General features: G+C 41.9%; 1 protein-coding gene across 1 annotated transcript in view; it reads left to right on the forward strand.

Moving 5' to 3' along the window:
• The first annotated feature begins 1 nt into the window (after position 1).
• Positions 2–16,125, forward strand: part of PHYHIPL (phytanoyl-CoA 2-hydroxylase interacting protein like) — a 126,907-nt gene continuing 110,783 nt past the window's right edge. The window contains exon 1 of the mRNA XM_053948767.1: positions 2–87. The gene's annotated coding sequence lies outside the window, so the exon portion shown is untranslated. The remainder of the gene's footprint in view (positions 88–16,125) is intronic.

Raw genomic sequence — 16,125 nt, forward strand, 5'->3', positions numbered from 1 at the left:
GGCCAGGGGTCGCCTTCAGCACAGAGAGAGGACACCTGGGGCTGCCGCTCCCCTCACACCTCAGGCCGGGGAGCTAAGCGCACACAGGTGAGGATGTCCCAGCTGCCATCTGGGAGTCGAGGTGCACCTGGAAGGGCTCCTGGGAGCTACCCAGGTTGGGGTCATTTCATTGATGAGTTGCCCCCACCCCCTTCCTTTCCTGGGCAGGATGGGGTTCCCCAGCATGTGGTTTGGGGTTGTGGACAGTGTGGGGAGCAGCTGTCTCCATTGCTGCAAGCTGCTGCCTGAGTCACCTGGAGAAGGAGAGTGTTGGCCCTGGTGAGCAGAGCAAAGCAAAGCAGGAGGAGCAGTGCACTCAGAGCACCCACAAAGGTAAGTCCACTCTTAAAATTGTGTAGAAGAAACAGGCAGATTATGAACCTGTGTGTCATCAGGCGTCGTGGTCCCTCTGAGCTGTCTGTTGTATCCATGATGAGGTGTTTCATATCAGGGGTTTGGGTCTGCTGTTCCTCAGCAATATGCTGGGTCATCCTGAGAGCCTTTAGTGTGTGACCACAAAGGGACTGTAGAGGATATTTAAGTCACCAAATACTTGATTTTCCTTGCTTTAAAATGCTTCTTTGTGGCCAGGTGTATTTTGAATTGCATATCTGGCCTCATCTAAGGCTTGGCTTGTTTGTGTAAGTGCAAATTCATTAAATCCAAGAGCACCCTGAGGAGGGTCCCCTGCACTGGTGCATGCTCAGTCTCCAGCTCTGGGTGCTGCCTGGGCAGAGGCAGGGTGTGTTTGTGTAGGGTATTCTGTGGTTTGAAATTACATTCCAGTGCAATAATTTGTGTGATGAATTTAGGGCTTGGCTTTGGGAGAGAATCGTGTGTTGTTCACACAGGTCAAAAGTCATCCAAATCATAGTGTAAAAAAATGCTTTTGTAAGAAATAGTGTTATATTTAATATATTTAATAGTGTTATATTTAAGACTTGTTATATTTATATAACACTATTTATATAATTAATATATTTAGTTATTTGGTAGCTGTATAAATCTGATCTTCCATCTTTATCCCTTAATCTGTGCTGATTTGTTATGTTCACGTGAATACAAAAAATAATAAAAAAGTTCGTTATTTAAATTGACACCACTTTAAAACGTCTGATAAAGGAATTGCTTTCTATTTAGTCAGCGATATTTTTGCGAGGCATGGGAGGAAAGGCAATAGCAGATGGCAGAAATTTCCAGCAACACGCAGTGTGAGATGCACACCGAGCTTTCCCAGCTCCCCTGCCGCGGCAGCAGATGGAGGGGTTGGCGCGGCGGGAGGACGCTGCCTGTGCTGCTGCTGAGAGAGCCGCGCTCCACCGGGTGAGCCGCGCTGGCAGAGCTGAGCGCGCCGGGGCAGCCAGGGCTGAGGGAAAGGTGACAAATGCCAAGAGAGGGGATGCCAGAAGCGCCGCAAATATGTAGCCAAACTCGTAATGATGCTTTGAGGTTTTCCTCTCTCTAGACCTTTTATGACTTTTTCCAAGGCAAGAGATCAGAATTGTGGCTTTCCCCCAGCCTGTGCTTGAGTGCAAACACTCACACAGAGGTGGCATTTCTGCATTTTGTAAACCTCTGCAAAACATTCAGAATCTTTACAGCCTGTGTTTTCTGAGACAAAACGAACTTAAATATAGGAGAGCTCGTTATTCAGTTAACTGCTGTCACCTGCACTTGCCATCAAGTGTTTAAAATAATGCCTAATTGTGCTAGAAAAGGAACACACTTTCTTCTGTAACAACTTTGATTTTTCAGAGCTGGCAGAATGTTTTATGGAAGCTTATAGGTTAGTTGTTATTTTACACCATGCATTGTGTTTTCTTGCAATCTATTTTCATTCAACCCATCCAAAATAAGATTTTACTGCTCTTTTTTAAGTGATATTTGTAGAACTGATACTCGAAATCGCCATTCCAATGGTCAGATTAGCATGTGCAAATCTCTGCTCTTTAGGTTTGTGCTGATGAGGTTGTTTATTTTAGGGACTTCACATTTGCTCGGGTATGGTGCAATGAGAAGTGCACATCCACTGTGCTGTTGAACTGGTCTATGGGAGGTTAAAAAGCTCCTGGAGTCAAAGAGGAGTGCAAGGAGAGTTGCAGCTCGTATTTAGGTCAGAAGCAATAAAAGAAACCTCCCTGAATGCTACTGATTAATCATTAAAGTGAAAGATTTCTTTCTTCCTTTGCATGTAAAGCTACAGTATGTTAAAATTGCACTTGGTGAGTTAGTACAACACACTTAGATCTAGCTGAAGCTTTGTCTGAGGACAGTGACCTGTGAATTGTATTTTTAAATCTGTCACTGAGCTTTCAGGTAGCCAGGGGCACTGTCTGGGCTCGTCAGGAGTTATGAAGCAGCTGTATTTTATGAGAGTCTGGAAACCTGCCGGTAAGAGCCTCACAAACAACATCCTTTGGCCAAATTGATAAACTTCATTAGGTCAATATAACTACACATACTGAAGAATTTTAAATGTACTTTTACAAGACTTCATAAAAACATCACATGCCTACAGGCTCCACAATCATTAAAGACTGGGGAAAATCATCTTGTGCTTATTAAATTTTCTTTCGTCTTCTGAATTAGGTAGCTGAAGTAGGTCAGTGTTGTTGAGTATTACTCTCTTACTTTTTAACCAAAGAGAAATAAAACATTTTCACAGTTTAGAAATTTCTATACTGAATAACTCTGCATTTTATATGGCTTGTGAAATTTCAGTAACAGCTGCTTCATTTTTCATGTTTGAGCACATGATTTCTGGAACTTTGGGAAGGCTGATAAAGGCTTGAGGTTAGGGAGCCAATGACTAACGTTTTATTTCTGTGAATGTTGTATTGTGTTCTAAATAACTTTAGCTCTGGTCACAGAGACAAATCACAGGGAGTTGTTGGTGAGTATATTTACCCCTGCTCTTCTCAGTGGTGAATACTGAATCAAATGACGTATGGGAGATGGGAGATTTCTCACCTGTTGTTTGTACAAAAGCTTAAGGTAGATTAAGTGTTTTGATAAAAGCTGATTGTGAGAGTTAATGAAAGTGTGAGGGCTTTGTTTTCGTTATGTCTTAAACCACTGAAAGGTATTGTTTGCACACACGTGGGATTTTAACGCAGGTTTCTACAATGTGCTACTTTTAGACTTGTTTTAAAATGAAAGATTAGCAGGCCATTCATCTTTAGAAGACCTGAATTTGCAAAGAGGAAGATCTTCCTGACAATACATGACAAATGTATTTGTGCTCCCAAGCAGTACAAAGAGGAGAGATAAAACTTTTATAAATGAAGTGTACTGCACAAATATGCATTATTTTATATAAATTAATTTTATTTTTGGTACATAGAACTGTATATACAAAAAAACCCCAAATTTATAAAACCCTGCTTGGTGGAAGCAGGCAGTGGCATACCTGGGAACAGCTGCACTGGGGTAGGTCAAGGTCCAGGACTGTGCTGCCAAGAGCCATGAATATCCCCTAGGATTTCCTCTTGGCTCCAGCAGATTACTCAGAGGCTTCCACACAACAAGATCAGCTTTCATTTTGATAGTTATGTCGAGAACATGGCAAAAAGATCTGCCATTTGATTTTCTAAATGTATTTTTTTATTCTGAGTGCATGTGAGGTGAACACAGTCTGGGTGTCTGCCTGGGGCAGTCCAATGACCCTTTTTTGGGTGTCCATCCCTCTCTGCCTCTCTTACAGGCAGGGGCAAATTGCCGTTGCTGCTGCAACTGTAATGTAGCTTCTTCCAGCTCTTGGCTTAGTGGGGCTTGGGGTCTATGGTCTGGGGGCTTTTTTCTTTTTATGTTTAAAAAAGTTAACCCCATTTGTTGTTCTCCCCTAGCATTGCCTGAGTAAAAGACATGGGTGAATATGGTATGTGGGGAAGCAATGTTATCAACATGTATTTCTGTTGCCCACACAGTAAAAAATAGGTGAAACAAATGGTTCAGTGGCTCAGGCCATGCTCCTTCCTTGATGGTACAACATTCTATACTTGAGTGATGCTCTCATGGTACAATGCTGGGAAAATTATGGGTTTTTCTTTTCTCTTTTTTTTTTTTTTTTTAATAAGAAAAGTGTTGGAACAGTAGAAGTTTCCTTTAAAGTTCTCGAAGAAATTTCCGGAGCTTCCCCTTTCCAACAAATGCTGCCCTTGATTTACTGTTGACCCTGTGGGATGAAGTCATCAGGAGAAAGTTCTTGTTTTCTTGTATCTTTTTTCCTATACAGCCTTGTTGCTTTATTAAATTCACCAGGGTAGACATGTGTTTTAAGTCTGATGACTTGTATTATGTTAGGAAATCCTCCCACAGCACAGACCTTTCTAAACATTGTTTGTTGACTTACGGGAACAAGATCGTTCCTGTTGCTGGGGCTGACATTTGTGTGTGGCAGCCACATGCTCTGGGAGACAGGGACAGCTTGGTCCCTTTCCTGTTTGCAGAGTGAAACGAGCAACAACAACAAAATAACAATGCTGTCATCTGAGAGGGGTTTTTCTGTGTTCAGATGCATGGCAAGGCAGCTCTGAAGAGGCAGCACTTCTATTAAAAAGAGGTGTTTGCAGCTGGGAGGCTCCTGAGAGCCTTGCACACAAGCATTTGGGGGTGGGCAGCACGTCTGTATCCATCTGCCTGCCTGAAAGAATAGGGGCAGGAGCATCTGACTGAAAATCAAACAGGCACCCACTTCCTCTCATCCTAATCCACATCCACAAAAAGGAAGGGAAAACTTAGGCAGGGGGTGAGGGGAGTATTTGGCATCTCCTCAAGGTATGCAATAATCCCAAATGTGGTGTGAGAGCACTTCACGATCGCACGCTGGCACTCGCTCCCGGCAGTTGCTGCCAGTTTCCCTCCCACGCGTGCTCAGTCTCGGAGGTAAAGTGAGTCTGGATGCTGGGCAGTTAATCAACTGCAGGAAAATTAACATTTTGGAGACCGTTCTTCTGTTGTGAGGTGCTTGGTGTTTAATAAAACACAGCATGCTGCCACGTATTGCATACTTGCAGGACCCTGCTGGCTGCCTGCTCTGTTGGCTTTTGGTTTTGGCTGGGGTTTAGCATTTCTCCGTGTTGAATTTCTCCTGTTGCCATTGCTGAGGGGAGGATGGGCTGTGCTGGTGAAGGCAGATGAAGTCTGGCCCTGCCTGCTCTGGTTTTTCTCCAGAGCTGCAAACCCTCAATGGAGGAGCATCCCGTTGTCCCTTGGTACCTGTGAGCAGCTGGGAGAAAGGCTGGCCATGTGGTGGCTTTCTGAGGCTGTTGTGGGCAGAGGATGCTGGAGGGGTTACCCCATTAGCTAAGGGTGCTGATGTGATGAAACAGGTGTTTCTTCTTATGCTGTCTGTGCAAATGGGAGGTCCTGAAAGTTTTGCTAACAAAGGCTACAAGCTTGCAGGTGTGGAGGCAACATGCCCTCCTGTGGCAGATTCCATCCTTAAGGACAAGGATCCCTGTATGGAGAGGGCTCCCAAAAAGTGCCTGACCTCAGTGGCAGGGTCATTCCCATGAGGGCAGAGCTGTGGACAAACCAGGCCAGCTGCGGAGAAGAGAGTAAAGGAGCCCTGCATATCAATTTAGCACCTGACAGGACCCTGGCAACCTGGGTAAAAGCCAACCCGTCCCTAAAAAACCTTGGAGTCATTCTTTTGCTGTGATGAAATACATTTAAAAAAATGCTCTGAAAAATAACTCCATTAAGATTCACACGCAGTGTTTTGCCCTTTGCTGCCTAGATTTTGGGTAACAGTAGTGGTGTCTCCTTCCAGCAAGGGTGATTTAGGGAGTGGTGTGTAAGCGATGCATGTAAATTCCACATCAGCAGTTATTGGCCTTTGGATGTGGCTGCCCAGTGTGGCCCAATACAGGGACCCTGTGCTCTGGCCCAGCTCACATGTTTTGCTCTGGAAAGGCTCAGCTTTCTCTGTCCCACTGGCCAATACATGTGTACAGCTGTTGTGCTTTTTTTCCCTTGAGCTTTAGCTTTGGTTCACTTCTTTAATTTCAGTAACTGTATGGAAAAAGATCAAGAGTAGAATGTGTGTCCTATGATACAGTATTGAAAAGAGACTCCAAGTGATGCACCCTGACTCTTATGAAGGATTTTTCATGTTGGCTTTGCTCAGATAGAAGTATCAATTACTTCACATTTTTCTAAGTCATTTAAATGCTCTTGTCTTTCAGCCCCATGTCATTTGAAAAATGTACCAGTAATCTTGTTTGCTCATTTACAGCTTCTTACAGGGTTTGGCAGCTCTGCCAGCCTTCCCTGACTCAGGCTCTGATCTCTGTCTTGGTAAAACACCCACAAGCTTGGCATTGGAAATATGTAATGGACTGAAATTGCTCTTGTGAAAGGGTTTTGTTTTGTTTTTTTAATGTGGAATGATTTTAGGAACATAAGGAGAAAACATTCACGTAGCATATAAAATCAGTGACCTTCACCTTCAGAAGGGTTCTTTCTGTGCACTCTGGGGAACAACTGGAGAAGTTCCTGCCAGCCCAAAGAGCTGGTTGATGTTGAGCAGTTGGGACAGTGTGGCAGTGCATTGTGCTCTGGGGTTATGCTCACAGACCAGAAAAGGAAGCCATAGTTTGGGAAACAGCAGACACGTGTGGCTGAAAGAGGAATGCAACATTAGGCTGGTCCAGAGAAAACTGAGGTAAGGATTTAGAGGGGTAATTTTGCAAAAGGAAATCACTCTCCTCCCACCCATCACACACAGACAGGCAGAGGCAGTGAAGGGTGGCCAGACAGACACAGAGGAGGGGGGGGATGTTTTGTACTGACACAGCAACAGCATTGTCTGGAGAGCAGCAGAGACTTTGTTACTGTTTCAAAATAAACAGAGGACTTTGGACACAGGAGAAAAACCAGCAGCACCTCAAGAGCACATTGAGCCCTGCGTCAGCAGAGCTGCACTCTCCCACCACAGCAAGAGCAAAGCTTTACCCCATTTTCAATGAGAACTGTGAGGAGTAACTCTGGTTTCTGGCACTGGTTTTCTGGCTAGGCAAGAGAGGAGCCTCTGGAGTTTGAGCTACTGCCCATCTGAGTTTCTTCAGCCCCTGGGGGCCACTTGCCTTTCCAGACAAAAGCGTCATGATGCTTTTGAGGATGGACAGCACATAACCTCTTGCTCCTGTGCTCTAGAAGAAAAACCACTATGAAGTCTGTATGGTTATTCCCAGCTCTAAGGGACAAATGAAAAATATGAGTGGGAAAAATTGTAACCTTTTCTCACCAATGAAACTGGTCCCAGTATGCAACTGCTTTTGTTAGGGAGCCAATGCAATTTCAACACTAATGCTTTGTTTTATTAGGGTTTATTTAATCTTAATATTTGTCTTAGGTGCCTCTCTAAAGTGCTGCCAGTAAATCTGATGATTTTGCAGCTGCTGAGAGGTACAGGATCTTGAGAGTGTTCCTATAAGTTCAGCAGGGCTGCTCCTGCCTTGGTAAAATGCTCCGTCATGCTATTCCTTACCAGTGCTGGTCTGTGATAGCTTTCCTGGTGTTGGGTGCTGATATTTGTTGATGTTTGGCCTTTCTCAAAGCAGGGCTTCTTTCTGAGTCCACCTGCTGCTTTGCTTAGTGCAAAAATGTAAATTTTGCACTGTGGCTCCCTTGTGCGTGAGCTCTTCTCTCTGCCTCTGTTCTTCAGCAGACCAGGACTGGCCAGGGTCTGTTAGACTATTGATTTTTTTTGTTTTGTTTTGTTTTTAAATTATTTTTCCATCACAAGGCTGCAGGCACAGCATTGCTTGGTATTGATTTCTGACAAAATAACAAAGGGTGTGGAGGTGTTATGTTTGCAGAGCCAGCCCAGTCCCAGGGGACAGCTGGACCTCTGCACGTCTGTGTCCCCCTCCTGCCAGAGAGGAAAACACAGCGGGAGAGGACGGATGTGAGAGGGGAAAGGCAGCACCCACTGAGGAGCTGATAAAAACATGCCCTTGAATTTGTCAGTTGGGCTCTCTTGACCTCTAACTGCAGATACCTGGAGTTTCCAGAATCTGAGAAAACCTTTACCATTTCACAGTTTGCTCCAAAAAAATAAGCTCCTGCCTCAGTACTCAATAGTGGCTGCATTTGTTTGGCACTTAAATAAAGAGAAAGCAGAAGTGAGTTGCACATCATAAAGCAGGTTGTTTTCAAAGAACCTGACCCCACTGTCTAGGGTTTGCAAATGTCTGCTCTCCTTTGATCATTTTATCCCATCTATCGAAAACTGCAGTTGCACTTCCAATATTTGTCTGCCTGAATAATTTCTAATGGGGCTAGGACCCTTGCAGTTAGGACTTGTGCTCAGGCTACAGTGCTGTGTGATTCTACTGTCCACATTTGTGTTGGAGATTACCACAGCTTGGCAAAGCATTTGATCTACATCTGGACATGACATTTAATATTTCAGTGCTGGTTTTGCAGCCTATTGACATACATAGAGCACAACATTGACGTGGGATTTTAACTGACTCAGAGTGGAGAAAATCTGAGAGCTCAGTCCTCTGAGCTCTCTGAAATGTTCTCAATTCCAGCTGCATCCTTGGGCTGTAAATGTAAGTCATGGTTCACTGACAGTGAAGCAGCCTACAGGCTATTTTGCTTAGAGCAAGTGACAGAGGTGCAGGCAAGAGCTTGCCAGTGGCTTCTGTGTTCCCAGAAAATCCAAAATTTTGGTCTTGGGATGAGATGTGGTGGACAGCTACATCAAAAGGAAAATACTTTCCCTGCTGTTTTTTGATCCTCCTTTCCTTATGCCCTCCCAATGTGCCTTCCAAGCTGATGTGTTGCAGCAGTGCAGGGCAGAGGTTTGGTTACAGGACGTGGGTATTTTGTTAAGGCACAGAGGCTGCCAGGGACCACATGGCTGCGGTTCACCTGGGAGGGGGGCAAATCCTCCAGTGCTCTTTAAATCCTCTGGTGCAACAGATCTCCTACCAGCATTTACAGATTGAAGGAAGATTAAAATCTGGGACCAATTCAAGCATTTATTAAAGTCCTTTGAGCAAAAGGTAAATATGTTCTTAAAATCCTGTTGCAACAATTCAGGGTGCCCATATAATAAAAGGCAAATTACTTTACCAGGTTCCAGAGAACCTCCATGTGTATGAAAAGACCTCCAGCTCATATGTTTTTAATACATCTCACGTGCCACTTATACCACTCTTTTCCCCACCTTCCTGGTGGCCTTCTGACAAGGTGAAGTTACCTGAAAAGAGATGAGATAAAGTGTGCAACTAATGAATATAAGGATAGTTTGGGGTTTTTTCTTTGTAAAGCAGGAAATTAAAAGAAGGAAACTGTTCTCAGTTCTTCTGCTTAGGTGTGAAATTTGCCAGACAGCTTTCAAGACTTCCCAGGAAGAAGTGGGATTTGCCTCCGTAGTAATGAAGTCATTCTTTTTAGAAGATTTTGGGAATAAAAGATAAGAGGGTTTTCTCATTCAAGCCTGGATTTCCATTGCTTTATCATCCTTATCATAGAGAGGCAACAGAATAAAATTTAATGTAATAAGTCAGTGCATTTAATAAGCAAACAAAGGTTTTATATTGAAAAAAAAAACTAATCTCAAAAATGAAAATAAACCACCCTCAGTAAATCCAAGAATTTAGGCTTGAGTTTTTTTCTTCCCTTCATCTCAGTTTGATCTTCCTGATGTTCATTCCCAAAACTGTTTGGTCAGTGCATATTTGGAGAATGACAACTTGACTAAACCAATGATATGAAATTTCAGCATTTGAGTATTTTACTGCAATTTACAAAATAATTTCGAGCTAACAGACATTGCAGAAATGTGAGTGGTGGTTTGCGGTTTTTAGCTTTTTAATGGACACTTTTCAAACAGGCATGCATGCAGACTTATATTGTTTTGAAATTTAAGTGAAACAAAACATGGGAATTTGGGCACATAGAACCCTTTCTCTGCTTAAAATCCGTATCAAGTGTCACTTCAGGAGCTGGGCATGGACTCTCACTAGGCAGATTTTTTTCCTGAGGAGCAGTATTATCAAGATATTTGTGCTTGCCTTTCAATCTGAGCCCCTTAAAGAGCTGCTTGATTAATTGTGACTTCTTGTTCCTTGCACAACCGTTTTAAAGATTGGAAGGCTTGTAAAGGTACACAAAGTTCTGATGGGTTTTTCTCATCCATAGAATAAGGATATGAGGGACTTAAATCCAGTTACACATACCTCAGTGGCGACTTTTTTGGAGCTGCACTTGCTGCAGGTGCATTTGCTGAGCTTTCCACCTTAGCCCTGAGCAGCAGCAGCAGGAATTTACTAGCAACTAAATTTACTTGCTTACAAAGCAAATATGCTCTGGAGCCCCTGCATCCAATGTGGTAGCACTGTAACTGCGTCACTGCACATGAGCTGTGGTCCAGGACCGAGTGCAGACCCATTGCTGAGAACAAGTGTAGTGGTGTTTGTGAAGTCTCAGAGCAAATCTGAAGCCTGAGATGTTTTTAACTTGAGATTTTTGTGAATTGTGCACTGCAGTAATGTGTTAATTTCACAGCTTCTGAAAACATTTACAGTTAACAATGAAAACATGTTGGTCTTTGAGGGATACTTGATGAACTACCAGAAACTGTCAAGGATGTCAAGGATAGAACAAATTCCTATGTTATCAGCCAGGAGAGTTTTATTGTCATTCATAATAGAGCTGAGAGTGCAAAACACTGTGTTTCATCAGGGCTTTGGTATTAGCCTCTTTAGTGCATTTTGCTTCCCTTGAAATACTCTGAGTAATTGAAATTGTATGAGCTTTGCAAAAAGGAAAATAACTACACAAAAAACCTGTGTGAATATTGTACAAACATTTTCATGCTCAAAAAAATTATTTCTGATCTATTTGGTTTTTATCCAGTTTCCCCCATATGTTGGACCTGGTGCCACATTCCTGCATGCTGTAGGAATGAAATATATCCCGAGGATAAGGAATGAGCTATTTACAGATGTCTTAATAGCAATTGTTTCTCAGTTTTTATGAAAACCCATTCAAAGTATATTGTTAATAAAAGTTTGGAACACTCTAACGGTTTCCATACAGTATTTAAACATTCAGAGAGACAAGTGGGTGAAATTAATCTGGTCATCAAAGCCAAGCTTGCCAAGGTGCAATTCTTTCAGTGGAGGGAGTTGATTGCCACGGCATTGGTGACTGCCATGGCCCTGATGTGGAAGGAGACAGGAGGATGTTGCTTTGCCTTCCTCATCCTCACTAGTGAGGTTACTGGGGAAAACCGTCCCAGAGTGAACCTGGCTTTTGTGATTGTCTCCTCAGGCAGCTGTGGGAACTGATGAAGTTTTGCAGCCCAGTCAGGTGACGTACTGCTCTTTACAGACAGGCTCATTGGCTGAAATATGGAAACTGGCCCAAAGTCCTCGGTGGCTTTGGACTCTGTGGGGAGGGCACAGCACTGGTGCGTTTGAGAGTGCTCCAGACTGGTGGTTTCCAGCAAAGATGAGAATGGAAAGTGCAATAGGGGACTCAGTAGGGGCTGCAGCTCCTACCATTCTGCCAGTGTGCTGTGAATTGGTGTCAAAGGCTTTGGAGCATAGGCTGGGAACACAAAATCCATCATCAAGGGCAGAATTGTATAACTTCTTCACCCAGGAGAAATTTTTGTGTTAAAAGTATGGTAAAGCCCTAAGGCTCAAATAGAGTTTAGGCCAGCATAAGCCTTTCTCATAACCATAGAAAATGCAGTTTAAAGTTGGGAGGGGCAAACATTGTCTTCATTTCCCATGTATCTGTTTCTATATTTCCCCATTTTCTTCTAGCTAGAGAATAAAATCCCAAAATTATGAAAATATTTTTCCCACCTTTTCTTTCTGCTATGATTGCAAAACAAACGTTCTACAACTTTGACAGGAAAACCCGTTTTCATGGACTTCCCAATCTGTACCCAGCTCAGGCACAGACTCGGCTGTAGTTCAGCAATAAACCAGTCTCCAGATGTTTGGGGCTTGTACTAATAGCTGAGTTCACCCATTTGTTCTCCAGTGATTTGCCTTTTGGCTGCTGAGTGTTTGTGACAGACAGCTGAGTACTGGCAGCCTGAGAACTGACTGCGAGGTCAATGACAGCTGTGTGGGCTCAGACTCAGAGATCCGTTTGTCAGAGATATGTACACGTGTGCTAGGGAAGGTGTTGGATCTTGCATACATGAAGCAGGAAATAACATTAGCTGGTGACCGTGGACACAGAAATCCTTTTAAATAAGGCAACTGTAGCCAACCAGTTTCTGAGCTACTTGGCTGTAGCATCCCCTGTGCACTGCAGTGTAATTTGCTCTCTGGTGTCACAGCCAGATTGTCTTTGCTGTCGCTGTTTTTGAAGACTGACAGAGTTCCAGTCAGATTCCCTGTTTCCTAGGCACCGTACTGCAGGCAAGGTCCCACACAAACCTTGCTTCATTAGCTCTGCGTTCTCGAGGTCTTTTTGTCATTTTCAACAGTTCCTTGGGTTTTTAGCACCATGTCTACTTGAAAAGGAAAGCTTCTCCCAACCTGGCTATTCAGTTCCCTTCAGCCCAGAGTCTGAAGGGCCTACACTTTTTCTAAAGCTCTGTAGTCTGCTTTGTATCAATTTAACTGCATTTCAGAGCAAGCCAACTTAATTAATGGTTTCCCTCAGGATCTCAAACAGCAGTGTTTCAGCTTTCTTACTGAAATCCATAAACATTAAATTATCTCCAGTTCATTTCTTCAGTCTGTAACGTGTCCAGTTTCTTAAAAAATAGAATCAAGATTGTTTGCCAATATTTTCATTTAATATTTAATGAACATGTGTTGTTTTATTGTAAAGACATGAGTCACCTTGACCTTGTTTTCAATTAGCATTTCATGTTCAGATCTAAATTTGCCTCATCATCCATTGAAAATCCAATTTTCATGTGAGACTTTGGAAATTTTAATTCCAAATTGACAAAGAACTGGTTTTTCTCCTCCCTTACAGACAACTCTCTGTCAAGGAGCCTACTACGCAGGGAAGGGTCACCCTTAGACTCCTTAAAAATAATGATTTGCTGCTGAAAAATATTCCACACCAATTTCCCTATCTGCTGTTGCTATGCCAGCAGCTTCCTAGATCAGGGAGGCCTCACCTTCTCTTTTTTTTTTTTTTTAACTCTGCTATGGAGACATCCAAGCATTTGATTGTGTTTCCATTTCTGTCTGTGACAGTTGTGCTGCTGAGGTGGAGGGGAGAGAGAAAGGCTGGTGGTGACGGTCATGTTGAGATCTGCACCCTCATACTGAGGATGCTCTCATGGAGGCACTCAGGGTGTGACCATCTGCAGAGCCAAGGCTAGGCAGTAAAGGGGGATACAGAGTTGAAAAGGTAACATTAAGGATGCAGAGTTTAGGTCTCCTAGGAAGTGGGACAGCATTTGGAGAAATTGTTTGCAAGAAAGATGGGCTTCACCTCAGCCAAACCTGGTTGGGTGTAGTTATTCTGGTGGCATTATACTTCTCCAAGGTTTAGATGCATTTCTTTTTCAATATGGAAAAGCCATTGTGCGTGGAAGACTTCAGAAATATAAGTGACACATCACAAGTGGTTAAAATAATGAAAATCCTGTAATCCCAGGATTTAAAATGATAGAATATAATAAATTTGTGAGGGAGTAGCAAACTCTATTACAAGTAAATAGCCCCTGTCAATCACAGCACATAAAACCAGACAAGAAATACTGCACATATCAACAAACAAAAAAAGAGCATGAAAATAAATACCCAGTTTAAGTCAGAATATAGAAATAAAAGTTACATCAAAAGCTTGGTAGAAGTGGAATGCTGTAGTAAACAGAGAAAAATCATACAGGCATGGCAGCTCATACCATGAGAGGGTAAACTTCCTATGTTTTTTTAAGGTAGTGTCAAGAACAAGATCACCTACTTCATATAGCATCTTTGGATGTGAAAAGTTACTGTAAGGACTTCAACACATGTTTGTATAGATAATAAGCTTTTATAGGATAAGATGATTCTGGTTTGGATTTTTTTTTTCATTTGGCTGGTTTTTTAATGGATTTATAAACACAAATAAAATAAGGGAGGAAAAAATGGCCACTGTTCACATGGGAATATGATCTCCATTGAGAATGCAGAGCAACCCACTGTTTAATGAACTCACAGCTATGTGGGAAAACAGGTGACCAGTGAGGGACAGCACTGCTGAAGGTGTCAAGTCATTTGGGACAGTTCAAGCAGATGTTACTCAGGACTATTCAGAGTGCTAGGACTATGATTCTTACAATTCTGACCAGCTGTATAATAAAAGGGCAAGGAGTTTGTATTGATAAAAACTGAATTTTAAGTTCAATAGCAGTAGGAAACAGTTCCACCCATGCTAACCCAGGGATTGGCTCCAAATGAGCTATTGCCTTTTTAGGAAGGAGTTGGTCATTATGAAAACTTGTTTGAAAATGTCTGCTCAGTGTCACTAATGAAGATATCCAATGACATTTTCTTCCATGATGACAACCAGGTAGGGCAGTCCTTATAAAATTTATGTTGTTTCAAGTAAATGATCTTATGAATGCTATCATGTAAAGTAAATTAAGTACATCTTCCATCCCTGAACTTAATCCTCTGGCATTTGGAAGTATGTGCATTCCTATTTTAAAATTGGAATTATGTTGGTTTGGCTTCAGCCTAGTTTCTAGAGTAAAGGTTTTGCTCTGAATTTTCTCAAAGGTTTTCTGTGGGTATTTTCTTTTAATCTGCTTGTATATAATTTTCTTAGCATTAGAAACTTTCACTTCCTCTACATCAGGGATTTACACAATTTAATTTAATGGAGATCCAGCACTGATAAAGATTTTATACAGTTGAGGTGATCTTTAGTTTGCAAACTTGGTGGGATTTCTAGATTTTCTTGAAAGAATTTATCATTTTGTTTTATACACACATTGATTATCTACAGTAGATATTCACAGCTCAGTTTTCTCTTGACACTAGGCTTGCATTCAGTTTGAGAATTATACCTGAAAGAGTTATTTAATAAGAGTGATAAACGGATTTCATAAAAGTTTAATTTCTGAAGGATTAGTTCTTAAAGAACTTTAATTCAGAGATTGACTGCACAGTGCTTAAAATGAAGTTTTCTTAGTCAGAAAAGGACCTTGTGGTATTAAAACCTCTTGACATCTCCCTTGTGACTTAAACCATTTATTTATTTAAAAAAATAAACTAGTTTTTGCAGTGTTGTAATATGGACATGAATATTTAAATTATGCTTGGATTCCTGAGTAAGCAGAAGCAGGAAACTCTTCTGCAATAACATTCAACAAATTGAGAATTGTATAGGAAAGTAATCAAACCATGATAAATCTTCATCTTCCTTTTCTGGATCATTACATGCACAGACACACCTTCCCTCCCCCACCCCTCCCCTCCTGTACAAGCTCAGATTTGCTCACCCGAGTGCTGGGTGGGTGAAAGTTATCTTCTTCCCAAGGAACTGCTTTTGGGATTTGTGCCCAAGTGCAGCTGACCAGGTGCCCATGAAGAGGGGCCCACTACAGTATAGAAAGCATGAGGAAGTAGATTGTTTATGAAATTTAATAATTAAAATGAACTGTAAAACAGCTTTTCATCATTGAATGAAGGGTCTACCTGCATATAGAAGGACTCATGTTCAAATGTATTTCATATAGAAATACTACACAACATGCAAGTTTTTCCTTCTTACTGATCAGTTACTCCTTCTGCAGATTTGTTTCCCGAAAATTCGTTCACTCTATTGACCACACAGATGCATTTGCTATTCTGTGCTGAGCAGATCCACATTTAAAAAATCCTCAGAGGGTTCTTCACTGGAGTTGCTTTTCATTAATTTTTTGCTGATAATATATGTAGAAGGATGGAAAGAAAGAAGTCATTTATTGTTTCATTTGAAGTAGTCACTTAGGATTAAGAAGATTATTCTTTTTTTTTCTCTCTGCAAGTGTAATAGCTGACCTTTAAGAGAATGGGCTTATTGTTCTGACAAGATATTGAAGTCCATTTTTAATGAAAATATTTTTTTGAAGCTTCACATTGTTAAATGAGAAAATATAAATTCTTT

The sequence above is a fragment of the Vidua chalybeata genome, chromosome 8 (assembly GCF_026979565.1).
Source record: "Vidua chalybeata isolate OUT-0048 chromosome 8, bVidCha1 merged haplotype, whole genome shotgun sequence".
NCBI classification, from domain to species: Eukaryota; Metazoa; Chordata; class Aves; order Passeriformes; family Viduidae; genus Vidua; species Vidua chalybeata.